Raw genomic sequence first — 11,273 nt, 5'->3', positions numbered from 1 at the left:
CAAAGTTCCTTATTAAAATGTAGTAGCTTGGAGAAAGCTGCTCCTCACTCCCAACCATCTTTTGATCCCTTTTCCTTCCACTTTAATAGGATAATACACCACAGGGACCCTGCCCACTATTTCAGCCCACATGTAAAAGGCTGTCTGTATCTCATCACATGGAGTTGGGGTCCTGTGGACACTGCTCTCTGGAATGAGATACAGTTGAAGGCCAAAATAAGGTCTGCTAAAACATCAATCAGGGTCTTTTTTGGTCTGGGGCATATTTATGAAAATATAATCTTATACTCATAAAAATAAAATATAATCATTATCCCAAAAACTTCTGGAGATAACCAGTGTTAATAATTTGAAGTAGACTCTCTTAGTTTATTTATATATATGTATGCATGCATGCAAAATCAGTTCATTTGTTTTTTGAGCTATTTTACGGGGATGAAAAACCATCAAGGCCAAGTTTTGGATTCATTGTTGTTTAATAGAATATGTGCTGTGAGAAAATCATATACATTACTATATGCATTATTCTTACATAATTTTATTTTATGAGTAACATTTGTGTAGACTTACAACTAGACATATAGAGTGTGCACTGGAGAAGTTAGTTTCAGATTTATAGACAAGATTTCTTTCACTGGCAAGTCATTGTGTTTTCACGAAAGATGGCTCTTAATGAGAACACATATGTTTATGCTAAATAACCAACTGAGGTGGCACAGTCACCTAACCATTAGGAAGATTGATTTGGCCTCAGTGTGTCGCTTTACAAAAGAAGTGCCTTTCTGTAAGTTGAAAAATTTATCAAGCATGTAGTTTAAATGAGCAGTGACAATTTCAAGGGAGGGAGAATTGTAAGTTGCCCCTAAAAAAGCATTTCAATTCTCAAGAAGATAAGCAATCATCTGTCAAAACAAAAAACAATTTGCCTACATTTTTTTGACTTTTGTTTTCCTTTTCCTTAATCTTTTTAACTTTTTAATAACATTTGCTAAGTAAAAGATGCTTTTATTTCTTTTAAACATAAAATATTTTATCAAGCCAGCCTATACTATATAAGTGCTCTGTGGTGGAAAGAGTACTTAATTATCATTTTCACAGTAATGAGAGTATACTCAAGAAGTTCTGAATGTTCTTCAAGTGCAAGTAATTTCAAAACTAGCATTTTAAGTTATGTTAATTACAGCAACATAAAGGCCTTTCCATTGTCTCTTTTCTGCAAGCTGATTGGTTCATAGACTTCATTTACTGAGCCCTTTGCATCCCTCAGCAAAATTCCATATTTTTCATAGGAATGAGTCCTATTTTGATCACTACCTCTACTGTTTCTGATATTTATTCAATTTCCATTTTTAGGACCTTTACAGATAAATCAGAAATACTACTTTTCATTTCTTTAAATAAAAATACATCAATTTTTTTGAATGAATTCTGACAATAACTCTATAGTTAGCCATTTTTAGCATAGTCTGGTGGACTTTTCATGAAGAATAAATTTTTATATAAAGAAAATAGGACAAGAGCAACAGCCTGAAACTTTTGAAGCAAGTTGCTCAAGAATAAATTCCTCTCACCCTATATGCTGGATCTATGAGCTCTTTCTTCCATCAATGTGATCTAGAAATTTTTCTTTCTAAATATGATTTGGGAAATCCAAAAATAAATGAAAAGCCAGATGAAAGGGAGTGAAGGAGAGAGAGAGAGATGGAGAGAGAAGAAAGAGGAGAAAACTGTATATATATTTTTTCTGTTAATCTCACCTAGAAGACACACAGAGTTACTTCCACTGGATTTTTTATTTTATGTAAGCAAAAGGCTGGCCCAGATCAAGGAGAGGAGAATTAAATTGCAAAATCTCATCACTGGGAGCTAGCTAAACAATTAAGGTAACTCTATAACCTGGAATTCTATGCAGCTGTTAAAATTGAGAATGGACCTTTAAATATAGTATTAGTGAAAAGCAGGCTTCTCTGGTGGCTCAATAGTAAAGAATCTGCCTGCCAATGCAGGAGACACAGAGGTATGGATTCAACCCCTGGATTGGGAAGATCCGCTGGGGAGAGCGGGGGATGGCAACCTACTCCAGTATTCTTGCTGGGAAATCCAAAGGACAGAGGAGCCCGGCAAGCTTATAGTCTATGGGGTTGCAAAAGAGTAGGACCCGGCTTAGCAACTAAGCAACAACAACAGTGAAAAACAAGGGAATAAAAGAGTCTATATAATATACTCTTAAGAGGGGAAAAAGAGTATTTTCATGTACTTATGTTTTCCTGGAAAAACTTTGAATGTGGTATTGCAGAGAGAACTGGGTAGATAAAGAATGGAGAAAAGAGGTGTTTAAATGACATATTTTAGATAGTTTGCTGCTGCTGCTAAGTCGCTCAGTCGTGTCCGACTCTTAGCGACCCCATGGACTGCAGCTTACCAGGCTCCTCCGTCCCTGGGATTCTCCAGGCAAGAGTACTGGAATGGGGTTAGATAGTTTAGATTTTAATTTTCTTAATTCATTACTTATTTAGCAATAGTTTGTATAAAATAATATATAAAGCCAACCAGATGACTAATAATCATGTAAATCAATTATTTGTGCATAGGAATACTCTCACACTAAGTGTTTGAACGTTAGGAAGGCAGTGATAACTGTGTAACATATAAACCATCCTTCATAAAGCTTTGGAATATATTACTGTTTATGGATGCCCATAAACACAAAGATGCTAACACTTGGCAAGATATGTACTTTCACCTATTTCATTTTCCATGATTTTGAAATACAAACTGTTCTGCTCCTTAAAATGTATAGTGTGCATTATATTTTGAAGAAGATTCAAAGAATGAATAGGCATCTATGAATATTTTCTTCTAGTAAATGGACTAATATATAAATTTGGGACAAAATTTTAAAGTTTGAGTTTGGAAGACATTTTGTTACAACAGTAAATTTGCCTATGGGATACCAGGCTTCCATTTGTATCCTACTTTTATTATAATTATCTCATGAAGTCAATGTAAAGGGTTTAGTTAGAAGCAATGTTTCTAAAGGATTAATGATCTGTTCTTCCCTTTAAAAAGAAGCATTTTGTTTCAGCAAACACTGAAAATATTTAAAAATTTTAAAATATTTAATTGCCTATTAACGTACTTGCCTATTTCTGAAAATTTTGTTTAGGATAATAATCCAAAGAGTCGGGCATGAAAAAGAAAAAAAAAAAACAGAGTCAGGCATGACAGCAACTAAACAGCAGCAGCAGAATAGTTTTTGTATGTAGGTTTAAAATCATTCTTATTTTTCAGAGCAAGTGTGGCAATTTAAAATTGTTCTCATGTTGCTAAAATAATATCATTTTAAATTGCTGACTACAGTATACTTGCTTTATCTCAATTATGCTTTTATTTGACTCTTTACTTTCATAATCAAGTACTAAATTTCTCAAAATGATTTTTAGGATATGCACAAAGTTGATATTAATATTTAATTTGTACTATTTTAATTTTACCTTTTATTATTGTTTAAAATATAAAACTGTGCAATTCTCAAAGTTTTCTATATATTTTAATAGTTCTTTAGAAAAATAATGTTTAAATTTGACGCCAGACATGTTGTATGCTGGATACAGTATTGTAGACATAAAACAAGTTATACAGTGACAAAGTATTGCTAAAATATTTTAATTGCAGCAGAATATATATTAAGGGTAAAGAGGAAGGAAATTGAATTTTCATACTGTGTGCTGGAGGCAAGAAAGAGAGGCTATGTGACATATAGATCATAACATAAGCACATATATGCTTTAGACAAATTTGCTGCTAAAAGTAATTGTTATTTAAAAGAGTTAATGTCATTGTACTCAGTTTCCTTTCGCAACCATAAATGAAAGCACTGAGATTTCCCTGGTGGTCCAGTGGCTAAGACTGCACTCCCAGTGCAGGGGGCCCAGGTTCAATCCCTGATCAGGGAACTAGATCCCACATGCTGCAGGTAAGACCCAGAGCAGCCAAATAAATCAATAAATATTTAAAAATAAATAAATGAAAGCATTATACTAGAATGCCTCTAAATGGCTTTCAGTTTTCTCTTTTTCTGCCTAGTAAAGGAATCAAAATGGAGAAAATAAATGAAAAGAAAGAATAAAATAAGATGGCATCAATGTTAACATACATATATAATAGAATGATACCAGTTTTTAATGTAGAGTTTATTAACAATCAACTGTTTCATTCACGATGTGCCGACTTTCACTTCAATAAACAAGATAATGCATATTTGCACACCACTTATAAATATTTCTTAAACTGATGGATACTTGTGAGTGTCAATAAAAAGAATGGAGTCCCTGGGCAAGGTTACATGGTAGATATTTCCACTGTCCTCTCAACTGCTCTTCTATCACATAAATTTTTCATCAAACCCTATTGATGGAACACAGTACTTGTCCCAATAGATTCAACATAAAATACATTACAGAAGATAAAAATGTTAAAATGAAGAGTGTTTAAAACAAGGGTAAATGAATTATACGCTATATTCTTGAAAAGTTAACCAGAGGAAGGGAATCTACCCAATTCATTTCTGTCCCCTGAAGTGATGTATATAGTGAGATATATTAATTTGTCTAGAGACTTTATACAAGGTAATTTGAAGTTTTATTTAAATTGGGGAAAGATTTAGCAATGTGGAAATGAAGAAAGTAGCTGAAAACAGAATTATTGATTGGATTTGAGGAACTGATTTAGGAGATGGGAAGGTTAGGGAGAAATTTTCAGTGATCAATAATAGATTAAGGGCAATTAGCACAGAACAGGCTAGAGAAAAAGGCAACATAATATCACATCAAGATTTAATTACCAAGCCTAAAGCAAACCTGCTATTTAGCTAAGAATTCTTATTAGTAAAAAAACTAATTCATCCTTTTTAACCCATTTTTCAGAAAACATTGTGATTACAACCTGAATACTAAATTAGATAATTAGCATAAAACAAAATTTCCAGGTTCCTCAAAGATACTCTTTTTATTTTTATAAATTAGACTGGGAAATTTTCCAATAACATCCTTCTGAGGGTTTAGGGTTTAGTAATAATAAATGGTTTGACTCAAAATAATCCCCAACCTTATATTTTACTGATTTCTCTACAAGTAAAAGAGGATAACCACTGTATTCACTTGGACAACAGTTCAATGTTATGTTCTTAAAACGCTCTCTTCACATATTCTAATCCCTTAATCACTCAGAAATACCCGCTTTGGACTCAGTCAACATATTCGTTTGTCATGAATTTGTTGCATTTGTTTCTGTGGCAGAAACTGTCTTAGATACTAGAGATGAAAGTGAATAAACACACACAATAATCTCTCCTGGCCAAAAAAAAAAAAAAATCATATTCTTGTGAAGAGACTATATAGTAACATAATCAATAAAATGTATGTTATTTCACAATGTGATAAGTGCTATAGAAAAAAAAATTAAGCAGAAAGGCGTAATTGGGAGTGTGAAGAATATTGTGTGTGTGTGCTAAGTCACTTCAGTCCGACTGCAACCCCATGAAATGTAACCTGCTAGGCTCCTCTGCCCTTGGGATTCTCCAGGCAAGAATACTGGAGTGAGTGGCCAGTGGAGAATATGGCAGTTGTATAAAGGGTCCTTCGGGGAGGTCTCTCATGGAAAGTGATGTTTGATTAACATCGCAGAAGAGCATAGGCAAGCTGTGAGGGTATACTGGGAGACCCTTCTAGGCATGAGAGAGTGCAGCCAAGTGCCAGAAAGTGGGAGAATGCTGCTTGGTTATGAGAAACAAATTTTTACAAAGTAATTTGACATTTTATTTTAATTTTAGGAATAGCTTATCAAAGGGGAAGTAAATATGAAAGCAGAATTATTGATTGGGTTTGAAGAATTCATTTAGGAGTTAGGAAGTTTAGGAAACAATAGTGTTTGAGGAATAGGTCAGTATGACTGGAGCTAAATGGCCAGTAGGGGGAGCACTGAAGATGAAATCAGAGAACTTAAGAGAAGCTGGTTTCTCTAGGGCTCAAAGTTTGCACCAACTTTGATTTCATTCTGAGTCTGAGAAAAGGAGAAAGATGATCCGACTTGGCTGCTTTATTGAATGTAAACTGTAAGGGGATGATAGTGGAAGCTATTGCAATAACCCAGGCAAGAAATAACAATGACTTGAGGGCAGAGAGGTAGAACAGGAAGTAAAGTGATCAGAGTCTGAAGAGAGAGCCTAGAGAATTTTCTGCAATAATAGGTATGAGGAATGGGAAAAAAAAAAAAATGTGAATCAAGAAGGATACTAAATTTTCTCATCTGAGCACCTTCAAAACATCTGCCAAGACTGCTGGTAAAGTAAGTTTCTGAAGGAAAATAAGGAGTTTGGTTTTAGACTTGTTAAGTTCAATGTTAAGTTCAAGTCAAGTCTGTTAAATAATCAAATGGAGTTTTCAAGTAGGCAACAGGGATACATATATGTGGAGTTCAGGAGAAATGGCCCAATTAGAGAGGGAAATTTGGAACCATAAGGCTTTATATTTTTTTTAAATGGGTTTGGATGAGATCACCTAGGGAGTGAAAGTAGATGACAATAAAAACCCACGTCGAACAGAGTCACATGAAACAGTGATGTGAAGAAACCAGGGGTAGGGGGAGAAACCAGCAAAAAAAAAAAAAAAAAAACTGTTAGAGGGTAGAAAGTTATGAGTATGGAGTCATGTCCCAACCTTGGAATTTGTTTCTTCAGAGTAACTTGCCTCAGATTCCAAAGCTGAATGTTTTTTTCACTGGCTTTTTAAAAATAAATTCCCACTGGAAAATGGCTGATTTTACATGGCAGGTTGAAAAGAGGAAACTTAGGTGAACTGTTATTCTGCAGGGTTTGAAAACCTTCAGTGCTCAGTCGTGTCTGACTCTTTGCGACCCCATGGATCCCAGTATGCCAGGCCTCCCTGTCCATCACCAACTCCTGGAGCTTGCTCAAACTCATATCCATCAAGTTGGTGATGCCTTCCAATCATCTCATCCTCGTCCCCTTCTCCTCCTCCCTTCAATCTTTCCCAGCATCAAGGTCTTTTCCAATGAGTCAGTTCTTCACATCAGGTGACCAAGGTATTGGAGTTTCAGCTTCAATGTCAGTCCTTCCAATGAATATTCACAACTGATTTCCTTTAGGATTGACTAATTTGATCTTGCAGTCCAAGGGACTCTCAAGAGTCTTCTCCAACACCATAATTCAAAAGCATCAATTCTTCAGCACTCAGTTTTCTTTTCTTTTATTATTTTATGTATAGAAAGAGAGCCTATTACTTCTGCAAAAAGAGCTTATTTATTCCAGGTAATTCTAAGGAAGCATCGATTTCCAACATTATATTATTCCTATAAACTATCAGTATTTCACAGAAATTCCAATAAAGAGGTATCAAAAATGCATTCTCCGGACTTCCTTTCAGACCTAACTGTTGCATAAAACTTTCTTGCTCCAACTATGTGTGCTGCACTGAATAAGTATATGTGAATTTGTATTCCTATATATGAAAATCATATGCCACCAGACAGGACCATGTCTATATTTTAAAAATGCTCAAATAACTTTGTTTCAGTTGTATTGAATATTTTGTTTTTTAGATATTCTCTCATTCTCTCTCATAAGTCTGTATACACATACCCACACTATGCTTATCTAATTAAGAAGAAATTAACTATATTGGGAGAACAAAATAGTCAATAATTTATTAGATTGAATTTAAAAAATCTTCACACTATGGGAAACTTTTCTGTCGAGTAACTTTTCAAGTGCTTGCTTACTTAATGGTTCTCTAGAAAGTAGACATGTTTCCAATATATTTTCTAAGAAACAAGATATTAGGGATATGAACTCAAATAATCATCCTAATTTTCTAATGCATATAAACCATAATTTGCTTCATAAGTACATTTCTCTATAGCTGCAAAATATTTATGCACTATAAGACAATAAAGTAAATATTTTTATTTTCTAAATACTTATAAATAAGTACATTATGAGCATATCAAACTTTTCTACAAAATTAATTTTAATTATTCAGTGCATATTTTAATGACTGGACTCATTATCACTGGAATGTTTCACAAAATGAATAAAGATACAGAGGGCTTTAGAAAATAGCTAATTCTTATATTTTCAATTTTCATTTCTACAAAAAAGAAAAAAAAAGACAGGCTGATACAGATAACATTTATGCCCAGGTTGACATAAAAACAGACAGGTTTTATATGTCTAGCCTTTACTGATTTCATTTTACCATCAACTCTTAAAAATTCAACTGTCTATAAACCCAAAAGATTATGTTGTTTACATGCAAAACAAATTCAAATTGCCTTTCAAAATAAGAATTTGACTATATATAAGAATTTTAAAATTTTAAATTCTAAAATTTTTTAATGATTTTTTTTAATGACTCTGAATAAAGTCATGATCAGATTATTACCTTTAGCAATCAATAGCATGGGTGCAAAAAAAAAAAATCTACACTAAAACCCTTTGTTGGAATGTTTTATACTTTCCACAGAACAGAAACTAAGATAACCTATTATACAATTAGTCACAAATGCAGTGCTTGAGTTTCTTTGCCCAAGCACACTTGTGTGTTCAGTTGCTCAGTCATATCTGACTCTGTGACCCCGTGGCATTTTTCAGACAAGAATACTATTTCCTTCTGCAGAGAATCTTCCTAACCCAGGGATCGAACTCATGTCTCCTGTGTCTCCTGTATTGCAAGCAGATTCTTTACCACTAGCGCTGCTTGGGAAGCACATGAATAGTGTCTACAACATTTTGTAGCTGCTAGGCCCTGCCACCACCACACTTGGCTGAATTTACAAATTTGTTTTAATCTGTAGCTTCTCTGTCACTTTTCTGGTTGTCCTTTCCTGCTAAGCTTTGTTTCCTGGTAGTAATTTAAACCTTCTGCTGCTGCCATAGCTACTGCTGCTGCTGGAACCACCCATAGCTACCCTGGTTCTATGGTTTGCCAAAGTGTTGGCCTCTACCACCATGGGGGCCAGAGCTTGTGCCTCCAGAGTTTCCACAGAATAGTTTTAGATTAAAAAAAAAAAATTTAGTCCAGAGTTTTCATATACCCTTGACTCAGTTTCAATTTTTTATATTAGCAGTAGACATTTATCAAAACTGCTAAAAACAATCATGTATTATCATAAAATAACCTCCAGATTTTATTTGGATTTCACCATTTTCCAACTATGCCAGAATCCAGTCCAGAATACTACACTGATTTTAGTCAGCATGTCTCCTTATTTTTCATGACTTTGCTAGTTTTAAGCATTACCATTTTGTACAAGAACCTAGAATCTGTTTTCCTCTGAATTTTTAAATGACTAGACAAAGGTTATGGATTTTGGTGAATATCACATAGTAAAGCACCCTTCTTATCACAACATTTCATTCAATCAAGTGATTTATCCCTGGTGATGTTTAAATTAATTACCTGGCTCAGGCAGCTTCACACTAAATTACTTTGGTCCTCCTTTCCACATTACTATTTGGAAATCTGTCACCAGGTGCTGCATTGTCTCTTGGAGAGAGGAGTTTAGAAGTTATTCCATACTACCCATTTACTTGGGTAATAATTTATTATATCAGTATAGATGTATTTATATTAATTTATGTGCTGTGCAGTGCTAAATCTCTTCAGTCATGTCCAACTCTTTGTGACCCTATGGCCTGTAGCTCGCCAGGCTCCTCTGTCCATGGGGTTCTCCAGGCAAGAATACTGGAGTGGGTTGCCATGCCCTCCTCCAGGGAAATCTTTCCAACCCAGGGATCAAACCCAGGGCTCCTCCAGCTCATGTATTGCAGGCCGATTACCACTGAGCCACCAGGGAAGCCCATCTGAATTTATCTTTTGCCTTATAAGCCCAAAAGATCCTGTGTTAACTTCTTGTCCAAACTGTTCCCGTTTTGTCCATTGGGAGCTTGTTCGGGTTGGCTCCTGGGTCTCTCTGATGTGCACTGATGCTTTTGTTTTTAGTACTCCATGATTCTCTGCTGCTACAAGATGTCCAGTGTCCTTTTCCATTTTCCCCACCCCAGCTTCAGAATCAGATATTTCTCAAAAGAGCTCCGGTTCCTTTCATGAGAGAATGATCATTAGAAACCAGTATCAGGGCTCTGGGGATGTTTTTGTTTATAAGAATGTCACTGCCTCTAGCCCTTCGAAGAATCTATACATCTGGATCTATGTTAAACTAAATAAATGTGAGGCAACCGACTCTAATCCAGTACCACATAGTTATTTCTAGCTTCTCTGGATATTTGTAACTCCTAAAGCCTTTGACTGTGTGGATCACAGTAAACTATGGAAAATTCTGAAAGAGATGGGAATACCAGACTATTTGACCTGCCTCTTGAGAAACCTATATGCAGGTCAGGAAGCAACAGTTAGAACTGGACATGGAGCAACAGACTGGTTCCAAATAGGAAAAGGAGTATGTCAAGGCTGTATATTGTCACCCTGCTTATTTAACTTATGTGCAGAGTACATCATGAGAAACGCTGGGCTGGAAGAAACACAAGCTGGAATCAAGATTGCCGGGAGAAATATCCATAACCTCAGATATGCAGATGACACCACCCTTATGGCAGAAAGTGAGGAGGAACTAAAAAGCCTCTTGATGAAAGTGAAAGAGGAGATTGAAAAAGTTGGCTTAAAGCTCAACATTCAGAAAATGAAGATCATGGCATCTGGTCCCATCACTTCATGGAAAATAGATAGGGAAACAGTGGAAACTGTCAGACTTTATATTTTTGGGCTCTAAAATCACTGCAGATGGTGATTGCAGCCATGAAATTAAAAGATGCTTACTCCTTGGAAGGAAAGTTATGACCAACCTAGATAGCATATTCAAAAGCAGAGACATTACTTTGCCAACAAAGGTCCATCTAGCCAAAGCTATGGTTTTTCCAGTGGTCATGCATGAATATGAGAGTTGGACTGTGAAGAAAGCTGAGCGCCAAAGAATTAATGCTTTTGAACTGTGGTGTTGGAGAAGACTCTTGAGAGTCCCTGGCACTGCAAGGAGATCCAACCAGTCCATCCTAAAGGAGATCAGTCCTGGGTGTTCATTGGAAGGACTGATGCTGAGGCTGAAACTCCAGTACTTTGGCCACTTCATGTGAAGATTTGACTCATTGGAAAAGACCCTGATCCTGGGAGGGATTGGGGGCAGGAGGATAAAGGGACAACAGAGGATGAGATGGCTGGATGGCATCACCGACTCGATGG

The sequence above is a fragment of the Oryx dammah genome, unplaced genomic scaffold (genome assembly GCF_014754425.2).
Source record: "Oryx dammah isolate SB20612 unplaced genomic scaffold, SCBI_Odam_1.1 HiC_scaffold_22, whole genome shotgun sequence".
NCBI classification, from domain to species: domain Eukaryota; kingdom Metazoa; phylum Chordata; class Mammalia; order Artiodactyla; family Bovidae; genus Oryx; species Oryx dammah.
Note: the sequence above shows the minus strand (reverse complement) of the source record.